This window comes from Lactuca sativa, chromosome 8 (genome assembly GCF_002870075.4).
Source record: "Lactuca sativa cultivar Salinas chromosome 8, Lsat_Salinas_v11, whole genome shotgun sequence".
In the NCBI taxonomy this organism is placed as follows: Eukaryota; Viridiplantae; Streptophyta; class Magnoliopsida; order Asterales; family Asteraceae; genus Lactuca; species Lactuca sativa.
The window spans coordinates 303,314,644-303,325,782 of NC_056630.2; the positions used below are offsets into that span (position 1 = coordinate 303,314,644).

Genomic DNA, 11,139 nt, shown 5'->3' on the forward strand with positions numbered 1-11,139 from the left:
AAGGAGTTTGAAGACTAACTGGCTGAAAGAGGAGTAACTCACAACTTCTCTGCTCCTTACACTCCACAACAAAATAGAATCGTTGACAGGCGAAACTGATCTCTATGTGAAGCTGCACGCACGATGCTATCTTTCGCTTCACTTCCTCTGTACTTCTGGGCTGATGCCATCGCATGTGCCTGCTACACTCATAACCGATCCTTCTCAACAACAGATTCACCTTAACCCCATACGAGATCCTAAACAATAAAAATCCCAACATAAAATTTTTCCATGTGTTCGGATCCAGAAGTTTCATTTTTAACTCCAAGGAGAACCGAAACAAGTTTGACATCAAAGAAGATGAAGGGATATTTCTTGGGTATTCACTGATCTCAAAGGCATACATGGTTCTAAACAAACGCCAAGCGTCTCGAAGAAACCTACTATGTTACCTTTGATGACAATTATGTTAAGAAAATTCAATCAACCGACAGAACTACACTAGAAATCTTCCCTGAAACTGGTCTAGTCTCAACTCCAATTTCCAACTTGTTTGAAGAATACACAAGGTTATTTGATTAACCAGAAAAGGTCATCAATTCGGAGGAAAATGCAGTCGGCAACAAAGTTGATCATCTGAAGAAAATCATCAATGAAGCTGTACATGCTGCTGAAACCGATCCTCTTATAGCAGCCAAGATGTAACACCGAAATTTTCAAATAATTTTTCACATTTTAAAAACACACTTTCATTCATAATTGTTATAAAAATATCATTGTCTCACATAATCAGTTCATAACATCACATCCCTAGATCATAAAAATGTAAAAACTCCTCATGTGTGTACTGATCAAGCCGACGCCTTCCCGTGATCCTCACTGGTACCTGAAACACATAACACAACATTATAAGCATAAATGCTTAGTAAGTTCCCCAAAATACCACACACAACACATATTAGCCACTCCATACTATAACTCTGTTTGACCCTCTGGTCAATGTGTCTCAGTGGGACCCTCCAGTCCCATAACTATGTGGGCCCTCTGGCCCTAACTCTGTGGACCTTCCGGTCCTAACTCTGAAAACTCTATAACATACATAACATAAATCACATAGAAATCACATCATGCAAAAGCATACAAAATACTCTGTTACATAACTCTAGTTACCACTCTAGGTAAAGTATAGTGAGAAGACTCACATCGGGTAACTCGGTAAATCTTGAACTCTGTAAAATTGGGTCTAGCCTCCACCTAATCATATGAAATAAACACTCTAAATCAATACATCTCTCAAGGCTAGACTATTCCTTCTCTTAGTACTCTCAAAAGGGTAAAAGACCATTTTACCCCTCTCATGGCTCAAAGACCCTAAAGTTGACCAAACCCTAAAAGTCAACTCTCCGGGTTACGCTGCGCGTACCAAACATGTACGCTGGGCGTACTCGGTGTTCTCACAGAAACGGGGTGCGCGACCCCTTACGTCGCGCGTATTGGGATTACGCCCTACATAACTCCCAGTTTCAGACTCTAAGCTCTTGAGGTCTTAACAGTTAAGACTCATGTCCAACTTCTAGATCTGACCATTTCTAAGCCTCTTAATCCATAAAGTTGGTGACTATAAGCCTTTGCATGGCTGGACAAGTCACTAACACCCGTAACATTCCATTTCCCAACTCTAGAAAGCTCATAACTCAAGCATGACCTCATAACAATGACCAAGATGGAAACTTTATGGATCTATAACACAAATATCACTGAAATGGGACAGATCTAGGTCCATGGAGTACATTACACTCATAAAGTCTCCACCTTTGGGACTTTTAACCCTAGAATGGTCCATGCAATCATCTAACCAAATAAAGAGGAAAGTTTTGAACTTTAGTGTCTACTTTGGTGTACAAAATGTCATGGTGAGGAATGACAACACCAAAGAAGGGGTTGACATAAATCTATGCAGTTATGAGGATTTCATAGCATCACGACCCCCAAGTCTTTCAGGAGTACCAATGCCTGTGATAAATATAGAATGGATCCATGAAATCGAAATGGTGTATAAGGGCTATCACTATAGCATCAAACAAAAAAGGATCTTCGCAGCCAGACAACTAAAGATCGGAGTGTTAAGCTACTGGAAATGAATGGCCAGTACCATGCCAAAAGGAGAAGCAAGAAGGATGTCTTGGGAAGACGTCCTTGGGCAGTTGAAAAGAGAATACTGCTCAGAGAGAGACCTTCTGGAAATAGTTAATGAATTCCAAAACATGAAGAAATGAGAGATGAGTGTCAGAGAGTATGGCGCAACCTTTATTGAATAGATGGAATTAGTCCCTTAACTAGTTCCTATTGAAATCTCTGAGATAGAGAAGTTTGCTAATGGATTACCAACGGATTTTGGTCCTTTGCTGAAAAACTCAAACACCTTGGAAGGAGTCGTCCAAGTGGCCAAGAACTTGGAATTCATAGTTGGGGGGAGACTCGCCACCAAGGAGGAAGTTAGAGTAAAGAGGAAGGGTAAAGAAATTTTGGAACCCAATAAGAAGGGTAGATTTCCAAAATATAACCCTAACAGAGAGAAACTCGGACGCTGTGACAAAGCGATATGGTGCGATAAAAGAGAAGGGAAGCATTTTGGACAATGCATTGAAGCAATGACCTGCTACAGGTGTGGAAAAAATGGTCATTATGCTAACCAATATGCGGCCGCCCATAAGGCATGTTTTAAGTGTGGAGAAGCCGAGCATTCCAAGGAGGATTTCCTAAAAAAGAAAGGAACTACACGAGCACTACAGAAGAGTCTAGAGACAGTAAAGGAAAAAGGCAGATGAAGCTTCGGAAAGTCGATGGTAGGAAGCCACCTATCCAAGTTCAAGATATGAAGTAGTCACCCCTCATATATATATATATATATATATATATATATATATATATATATATATATTGTATTATAGTATGTAGCCTAATATTGGATATGATTGTAACCATTTCTAGAGTTATAAAAATCTCTAACTTTGTTATACTACTAAATTGCTATGTGATTTCGTTCTTGCATGGTGAATTTGAAAACTGCAAGAAAATTCTTGCAACGAGTATGAGTATGTGTGAAAGGTAGTAGAGGCCTATACTACCAGAAGCGTAAGAATCGCATTAGGATCCGGACGAGTCCCAAGGTTACCAAGAAACTAGTATCATAGTGATGTTTGTTCATTTCTGTCTTAAACATTGTTTTGGTAATGTCTACTTAGATAATTTTCATTCCGACCATGATGGTCATAAAGAGTCGAGTCCGAATAGTTTAAAATATACGAAGTAAGTCGATTGGTTCCAAGAACCTTGACCATATAGTAAGCGAAACTAGTCGATATATTGGAGGAAGATATCAATGCAATCGATAGAAATATTGCAGCCTTCATTAAAGCCAAGCAACCGGTATCTAGAAGTGCTACTTACTATAATGTAGTTGTACTATATTAGAACATGAAGAAAGGTATCCTCAGTAGTAGGAATTTCAAAGACAAGAGTCCAGTTCAACGTGCATCGTATGAACCACACAATAGAAGGTCATTAGAATTTAACCATTTCGTTTGTTACTATAGTCGGAATAAAGACCTCATCTTCGGCCAGGTCTTTAGCAAAATTCGAGAGGAGCAGGAGCTTCTAATAAATATCGAATTTATGACTCGAAGATCTGGTCCGAAGGTCCAACAAAGAATTAGTATATAGGTGCGGGCTAAGCATCGCCAAACGAAGTCCAAAGGTTTGATACACGTTGGGAAATCGCAAAAATTGTGATTTCTGTAGAGGGGATATGCATAAGGATGTTAGTAGTATGTCGGTGTCTAGTTACTGTAATTATGATCAAGTAGAGGACGACAAGGGTAATCATCGTAGAAAGGAGGACGATAAAATATTTAGTTCAACAACTATTATTGCTGCTAATATTACGACCCTCATATGCCATCCGGTAAAAGTGTATGTTGGTAGAACAATCTAAGCGCTTTTCATGATCTTGATTGGTCTACATCGTATCTTATAAGAAGATCACTCGTAGTAGGCACAAGCAACAATACTATATTGAAAGCATTAAAGTCATCATGACAATTAAGGATTTCTTTCAAGCAAAAAGAAAACTACCAATCGTAGAGACAAAGCCAGCTTGGGCTTGGATTGGTTGTAGGTAACGAGAAAGAAAAGGTTCAAACCCATTTTGGGGAGACTCAAAGTGAGAAAGGCAACTTGATTTCGGATTTCAACATCAATCTCTGAGGAAGTTGCAGCACCAAAAGCTAAGAAAAAGAGTTATTAGCTTCAATACATGTTTGAATGGACATTTTGGTTGGAAAGTAAGGAAGCACCATCATGAAGGAACTTGAAACCTTTACCTATGCCTATAGGTAAATGGAACAATCTCACCTTAGATCTTAATATCAAGTGTCCATGGTTGTGTAGAATCACGACATAACGTAGGTTAGAGTCGACCAAGCATCAAAATATACCTTCTTAGGTATAAAGAATATAAAAAATTAGACCGTATATAATGTTTTTGTAGACTCGTTATCAAGAATAACTTGAGATATATGGATTTGAGTAACTTCTCATGTCTTCTTATAAATGCTTATGTTAGTGATAACGTGAAAACAATGTGGACTAGCAAAATCGAAACACAAAAAGGGGGCATGTAACGGTTAAGTTCAAGGACCCTGTTATCCTTGGAGAAGGAAGAATAGCTATAGGAAGTAACTTAAGTAAAGGTATTAATGGATTTAGGTGAGTAGGCAGTTAAGCTGTCATAAAGGAACCGAAAATATTATTTTTTGATTAACACAAATGAATCAGCTAAGATAGTACTATGAGGTAACAAGTACTACTAAAACTCCTTGCTTGAGCACTGAGAGACGACTTCGGAATTGTTATTCAACGCCTTTTGTTGATGATTTAAGGATGTAATCATCCTAAAAGGGAGACAATTGTAATGCCCGCATCTTCGGGCTAGACAAAATAAACAATAATCATAATTTATATCCTCAATTAGAAATCTTATTAGTCGTGCGCATTTCACACTACGTATTATAAATCAATTTTAGTAATTTATCGATAAAATATGAAACGGAATTCTCGATATAGGATTATTTAGTACAAATAATCTTGATTGAAAATGTAGGATTTGTGATATGAATCTCGTACATATAACACATACCCAAATCCGACTTTGTATGTGGAAGTTATAGACTTCCGAAAGTTTCATAATCACTCAGTATATTGTAAATAGTGCTCGGAGATAGGTTTGTTATTATCCTAAATAACCTAAACAAAGGTTGTAGTAGTTGTAAACCCAAGAGCATGCATATAGAGAACATCCAAATCTGACTTCGTGAGAAGAAGTTATGATTTTTGTAAGTTCCAGCGTAACAGTGTGCAACATTGATATCAACTTTTAGATTGGTTGATTGTTAGCCACAACAATCTAAATGAGAATCGAATATCTTGTTAATAAGAACCCGACAATATAAAGACAGTCGAGAACGGACGTTGGATGAGAAAGTTAATTATGAGTTTTTATCAGACCTAACAGTATAAGCCTGTTTAAAATATAACTTTAAAAATAAATTGAAAAGTAGTCGACGGAGTCTAAATGACCCTTATAGACCTTGTCGATAGCTACGCATGGATATAAGACACATCGAAAACGGATCTCGTACGAGTAAGTTATTAATTTTCTATGAAAATCAAAATTCTCGCTGCGTGCACTCCAACGTTTCCAATAAAAACCTCCAAAATTAGCTCTTTCCTCAAACCATTCTTCCAGATTCTCTTTGGAACTCCTTCTAACTTTTAGTCTCTTTTACTACCAAGTTTACAGCCCCTTTGGCAAAGACGTGCAGTGTCAAATAGTCGTTGAATAGAAGATCTCGGATCAGAGATATGCTTGCATAAATCCCTAGTTTTCACTAGATTACTCTGTAAGTTAAGCAACACCTATTTTATTTAAGTCTAACTTTTAATTACCATCATAGTCATTATTATGAACCTATAATTAGGATTTATCAGTGATTCCATGTGATTATACTGATTGATCTACTTACAGGAGTGATGTCTAAGATGGATTTAGTGAGATGTTTAAAGTGGGATTTCCAAACAGTATACTCTGTATGCCAAACGGACCCTACCTTCGTTATGATTCTACCTATTTATTCCTTACTTGATAAATCTTGATGTAAACATTAGGATTATCGAGGAATCTAGACTATAATTATTATAGTCACCAGGATTTTAAACTAGACTAAGGCTTAGTGCTTTATACATTTAGGTCTCTTTGGAAGTGCGAAGCGAATCGCTTCCGAAATCATCAGTTTCCCATTTTATTTAGTGGGTGCATAGTCGCTTTCATGAACATGATTTAATACAAGTATTAATTGAAGTATTAAATATTTTTTGAAAGTTGTATGTGAATTATACGCTTATTACATGGATTATATGTTAAGATATATGTATATATGTATATTGTACTATGTGTGAACCATATATGGTTCTATTATGTGTTCAGATAAACAGATAATACTATAGAATAATATTATAAGTTGCGTTATTGAGAAGACAAATGAATAATAATACCTAATACTTCGTGTGGAATATATATACACTAAAGACATGTTAGTGTCACCCAAGAATAGAATGGTAATAGAAGTTGGTTATAAGCATCGTAATCTAGTCTAGGGACATACTTAGAATCACGGAAGATGTCGTGTTCAATTAAGTTTTATATTGGGTAGTCTCATTAGTAGAATGTGTGTAAGTTAGGAACGGAGAGTAGAGTCCTATTCTGTGACACTTTTAAAAAAGTACCGATGTACGATAGCTTCGGAGTATATATCAGAATTCCATCTTAGGATGAACAAAATTTGTGGGTCCCGATCAGACAACTATTAATGGTATGTTTGGTCATCCCCCAAAGTAGGATGACAACACTTGACCATTGTAGGCCGTCTGGGAATTATGTTGCTAGTGTAGGCTCATAACCTACAGACATATATGAAAGGTAATAACCTATTCATTAAAATAATCTAACGACTCATGGCCCTTAAGACTTACACTGGCCAAGGAAGCCCCTAGTTGTGTAGTCGAACCACTTAAACAGTTCATTATGTGATATAAAACTTCCGGATACTCGTGGACTATAATCGGGGAGGATCAATTAAGATGGGTAGAGGGTTCTATAAATATTTAAACATTATCTATATTATTTGGTAAGTGTTGGTTTTGCAGGTATGATAATTAAGGAATATTATCATGAAACTATTATATGATTGAAATCCTTATGTATTTCACTAGGTTTTCCAACCTGATTCACTCAGTTTATATGCATCACAGGTATCAAGACTTAAGCAAATGGCACTTGGTTAGGATTGCTGAGTGATTAAGAGAGCGTAATAGAGTTCAGGACTATTAGGTCTTTACGCTATAATCTATGTTTCTGTATCGATTATTATAGTCACTTGTACTCAAAATGTTTCAAATATATCGGGAATTTCCACGTCAATGATAATATAATTTTAAAACGATAATGAAAAGTTTTAATTGGTTCTAAAATTAAAGGATATCACAATTAACCCTTAGTTGATTATTATGTTGCATTGTATGAAATATTTTGGGGAACTCACTAAGCTTTATGCTTATAGTTGTGGATTAAATATTTTGCAGGTACTTATCGAATTGCGAAGGTGGGACTATACACATATACCTATAGACTTATGATTTGGGATTTTCATTGTCTTCCTATCACTGATTTCTGAATAATGGTTTATGAAAAATTTGGTTGCCCTAAATGTAGTTTTTCTAAAATGGATCTTTTATTATTTTTGAAAATGAAAAATTTATCTTTGGGATCATGGATGTTTCACTAGCAAAGAAGAGTAGGTTTTTGTCTAGTATCGGGGATCTGATATTTTTAATTAAATCAGCCATTGTCTTGATTTTTGTGAAGATCTCATGCCCAAAATATCTCTAATAGACACATTACAAAATTTATTATCCAACTCCATATCTATAGCATCCTTATTGACTCAGAACAAGCCTTCTAGATTCACCCACGTCTTTAATAATGAAGTCGATCTTCAAAACATCGACCATAAGTTTTGAAAGGTCGTGCCATATGTCCAGAATTTCACAATAACATCAATCTTCTTCCATTCTACATCCGTTGTCTTAGGCGTGGTGTTGTCCACATGGGTCAATACATCAAAGCTACAGTGTGCTAAACGTTGTTCTTTCCAATCGTCAAAGTTCAATCGATCTATGTCCAGGGTTTGCATAGTACTGAATTATGTGGTCATAGGTGAATAATATGTTAGTCTATCAGTGGTGTATTTATATTCCTATTGGAGTGTTTAACATCATAGGTGGTTGTGGATTTGTAATTTTGGCTTTTGTTATGGGTTCGTTTTCCTTTTAATATTTAAATATGGTCGTTCAAGAAAAAAAAGTAACAAATTTATCTGGAGAACGGATAATCTGCATGGCAGCATTGTAGTAGTCAGCATAGATGATGATGACATTCGGATGAAGCTTTCGTAGGTGTTTTAGTTTTCTTTGCAGCAGTTCATTATGGTATTCAACAAGTGTATTGAACTTGATGAGGCAACCAGTTTTGTTATCATACTCTTCTTCTTTTTCAAAAAAAAAAATGGCTTGTTAGAATCATACCAGAACACCCAATTGGAAAGGTTCCTGGAACAACCAATGTTTGAGCCCCCATATTAATTAGTACCTGTATTTAAAACTATTAGAGTCAACCCTAAGAGAAAATCATAAACTAGAAAAAAAAATTATGAATGCATGGAAAGTTGCTGGTAATGATAATTTAAAATATAGTTTGAATGATTTGAGTAGTTACATTAACTGCTGAGATGATGATATCAATAACAAGTGGAATGTATGAATTGAGCTCATTGATCGGTTTATTATTAACTATTGGATTGTTGTAATCGGTTCCACCAATCTCTCCCATTAGGATCAAAGAACGGCCAATTAAGTTTCTACAATCTGCCAACAATTATAATCAATACAACTACTCACTAAATACTGTTAATTGAATCTCAAAATTATAAACAAGAATCTTCGACTTTTTAGAAAATTATAATCTCAATCCTACCTAATAAATGAAGGTTTTTTTGCCACATGTCATCACGTAATTCAATATGCCATATGGCATATTTTAAATTTTTTCAATTTCATTTAAATCCACTTGGAAAATTGTGGTGTTTTTGGCTTTTTATTATATTAAAAAAAATCTAATATAAAAATATAATAAAGAAAATAAGGAAACTTAAATGTCTCCATAAATTCTCATGTAATTTGTAAATTAACGTATTAAATTCAAATCAACCTTCCTCATTGAAAAACATAATTTTCGGCCAATCCCTTTTGAACTCATTATAATTTGCAAAAACCTTGCAAAAATTGGTTCATTCACAGCTAATATTGATATTCTTTCCAAATTCAGTTTTGTAAATTATTAAAGATGTAATGTTTAAGAAAAAAAAATATATTTTTTAAAAGCCGTGTATTACACGGGTCTCACACCTAGTATATATAACAAATATAATGCACACATATGGTTAGCACAACTGTATACTGTAGAAGCATATATGTATGTTTGATTACCTGAAGCATTGCTGCAAATAAAAGGCAATGATTGTTTAAACCATGTCAATTGAACTCCTAAAGAAACATTTGCCACCGCATTAACAACCTCTTGCTTCATGAAACAATGTGTCCAATGCTGTTGCAGCCACCACCGCGTAATTAACTCTTTGTCTAAATTCCACCACTTTGTCATCTTCTTTGTCATGCAAAAACGGTGATATCAATGGCAACCCAAGACTCTCAGCTTTAGGAAGAAGAAAAGATCATAAGTTATTCACCTTGAACATGAACTAGATAGCTTCTTAGATACTATTTACAAGATGTCAAATATCTAATACCACCACTAGGGTTGATACAAAGAAATCGATATCAAGTTATGATAATCATGGAAACAAAAAGTAAACTTATGTCAGAAACTTGCATTAAAGGAAGATAGTGTTTCTCCAAGATGTAGGTAAATTTGTAATTCACACTTAGCATTACACATCTTGATTTTGCTTATCCAGACGTGTACATGATATGAGGAATGTTGTCGGTGAAATGCTTTAGGTATTTGTCAATGCATGAACGAAATTCGATGTATGTATGCAATGGTACTGACAACTAGAATCTAATTTATCATATAGACATACCTTAAACCATAAGTCAAATTGAATCCTCAATCAAACAAAACTACTGTGAGTCGAGTCTAATCCGGTATAAACCAATTTTATCTACGTCAAATCAAATCTAGCCGTTTACTACAATATATACTAATATAAATTGTTCTAGCTAGGACTCAACCATTACTAGTAACATTTGATAGTTATTAGTTTCACACAAACACACAGGAATTACCTAGGAAATCAATGAGGAGGCGACCATTGGAAGCACGACCCGTGGGTTGATGAAAGAAGGTTTCGCCGTAAGGCCACCGTAGAGACTCAACGTCTGTGTGGGATATGGAGGCGATTTGTTTAATGTTTTCGGTGTCGGCCACGGAGTCGCCAAAGCTAAAAATGGACATATAGCATCCATTCGCATACATGATGCTAGTATTCCATAACACCTACAAAATCATTAAGAAGATTGTAATGGACCAAAAACATGAAGAAAACTCCATTAGAAGAAGCTCCAAATATATAAATATGTTGTTTGAGGAGAAAGAAGGTAACAAAATTTTGTGCCGAAGTTATTGCATGGAGCTCCCATTATATAAACAAATCGCTTATGTTGATAAATATAATGAAAAGATAAATAGCATGTTATTCAATTAAATTTTTAGTGTTTTGACATGTTTTTCATTGAATTAATGAAACATTTATAGTTTCTTGGATTTTAACATGTTAATCATTTTATTGGTAAAACGTACAAAAAAATGTTCTTTTTTCCACCTTTCTCTAGCAACTTTGTTTCTTCTCTTGTCTATTAGGGTCAATATTCAAAATGTCAAGTGCAAAAATGGTACAAATGATTTATTTGAGTAAACTGCAAAAAAGCTTTAAACTTGTAAATTTCGGTCATTTTCATAATATT

The 11,139-nt window shown here is 35.2% G+C and overlaps 1 pseudogene; it reads right to left on the reverse strand.

The window, feature by feature from the left end:
• Positions 1 to 743: 743 nt before the first annotated feature.
• On the reverse strand, positions 744 to 10,786 carry LOC111913700 (GDSL esterase/lipase At1g28670-like; annotated as a pseudogene).
• Between the last annotated feature and the right edge of the window lie 353 nt (positions 10,787 to 11,139).